At 39.2% G+C, this 2,284-nt stretch overlaps 1 protein-coding gene across 1 annotated transcript in view; it reads left to right on the forward strand.

Moving 5' to 3' along the window:
• Nucleotides 1–2,284, forward strand: part of LOC117959744 — an 8,480-nt gene that overhangs the window by 708 nt on the left and 5,488 nt on the right. The window lies entirely within an intron of this gene.

Here is a 2,284-nt window from a genome sequence, read left to right on the forward strand (position 1 = left end):
TGGAGGGATGTGATCCAGTCTCTGGGTCTTAGTGAGGACTGGAGGGATGTGATCCAGTCTCTGGGTCTTAGTGAGGACCCGGGCAGCAGCGTTTCTCCATGGAGACCTTTTCTTACCAGAGACAACTTTGACCTTAGTGGGAGCAATGGCATCAATAGCATTTCTAATGTTACAGTCTGCGTGGTAAAATGTTGTCTGATGCTAAGATCAAGCTGTGAAAACATAAGTATAGTGTCCACTTAAACTGATATTGAAAAGCTACACAACCCCCACTTCAACATATATTCCTTTAATATAGCAGAAATCATGCCATTCCTATTTTATTTCTTATTTTCACAAGTTTGACCATTGGTCCCAGTTACATTATCTGCAGACTTAACCTGTTTCTCATCAATACAGTCACAGTATTCCGGTTATTGTTCTACACCTTGCGTCCGCCAATAAACAACTTCAAATACTAAATAACCCGCCCTTCTCTGCCTACGATTGGCTGATACTCGTTACATGTGTTCGGATTGGTTAGGGTTGACAGGGTAAGCCAATCAGAGGCAGAGCAGGGCGGGACATTCCCAGGCGTCCCAGGAAACGCACATTCGCTTCTAGCAATAACACAAACACATGGGCTGATCATCACGGAAGGTAACGTTATTTATGATCTTACATTCATCTCTTTTAAACGACATCTCGTGTAGGGAGAGTTTATTATGTCATCATGTTGTATTCAGTGTCGTCGCTAGGCGGGAAATGCCTTTGTTCCCGTATAAAAGTAAGCTAACGCTAAGCTAGCTTAACGTTAGCTTATAGCTTAGCTGTTAACGTAGAAAACAGACTAACGTTAGCCAACGTTTCTTCTAACGTCAGTTGTTCTTTAAGGTGTTTAAATGCAAGTTAGAGTCAACAACCACAGACAGTCTCAGCCATGTTTGGTTATATTCGTTATTTGTGTCTCTGAGAGGGATTTACTGCCACGCGCAGTACGTTTTTACACGTACAGGGAAGTTGTCATGGTGCATATCACTCATCTTCTTCTTATAGGAAGGATAAAGAGAATATACACAGTATGTCATACTAAAAGTTAAACAGTAACTCTACAGCAGAGGGAGGACAGTGGCATCTGGAGTGTGGCTTGTGCCACTACCCGATGTGAGTCACGCATGCGCAGATTTAAACGGTTTGCGTCATAAGGTGTCATAGTGAAATTAGTGAAAACTTATCTCACTACAAAGAATAAAACGTTGTAGCTGTATGTGGTTGTTTGATGCTAACTTGTAGCTAAGCTAGCAGTGAACCAACTTCATTAAGTAGGTCCATTTTTACTGTGTTGACGTCACAGAAGGCTCTCGTTAATTTAATTTATTTATGCTCTTTACTGATATTATTATCTGCTATTATTACACACAGGTCCTAAACGTGCACTAATGGAGAGATTGATCGATTGATTGATTGATTATTTTATTTTCACTACAAAAACATTAAGACAGTATTATATATTACACAAAAAGATGTGACGGATGATTGCCGAAAAACCCTCCAAGGGGCGTAGTAAGTGGCGATCACCATAAAAACAATATCATTTAACAATTTATGTTATTATGTAAAAACTAAACTAAACCAAACAAACAATAAAAACAAAAAAAACTAACCAATAAAATAAAATAAAAAAATCAAACAAACCAAAACACATTTAATTTGTAAAACAAAGATGTCAGAGTGGGCCGACAGTGTCAATGTCTCGTTGGGTCCACAACTCAAAGATATTGAGTTTGCTGTCACTGAGGACAGAAGAGACTAGAAGATATTCATATTTAACACCAGAGACGTTCTCTTTACTCACAACTAGTTGTCAAATAATTCCTCTTTGCAGCGCTGAAGCTTTGTTATGGCTCATATAGTTCATCTGAAACTAGGGGGGGGGGGGGGTCGACACAGCGTAGTATTGTGATATTTTCAGTGGTAATACTGCATCAATGCACAGGCGCCAAGCATGGATCTGTTATTATATATGTATTATATATTATTATTATATATGTGTTGGTCAGTTTGTCCCGTTCTGCAGCGATAAGATTGAAGATGAACAAACAGAGAAATGTTTCTTTTTAGATGAAACTGACGTTAATAAGTTTCCTTTTGGGGACGTTGTTAGAAATTGTAATAACAATAGTAATGAATACTTTGTTAGTCCCGGGGTAATTACAATGATTACACACATTACACAAAGGCCTGAACACATGCTCAGTACCTATACATGCACTAATGGAGAGATGTCGGGGGGGGGGGGGGGGGG

This window comes from Etheostoma cragini, chromosome 16 (assembly GCF_013103735.1).
Source record: "Etheostoma cragini isolate CJK2018 chromosome 16, CSU_Ecrag_1.0, whole genome shotgun sequence".
Lineage (NCBI taxonomy): Eukaryota > Metazoa > Chordata > Actinopteri > Perciformes > Percidae > Etheostoma > Etheostoma cragini.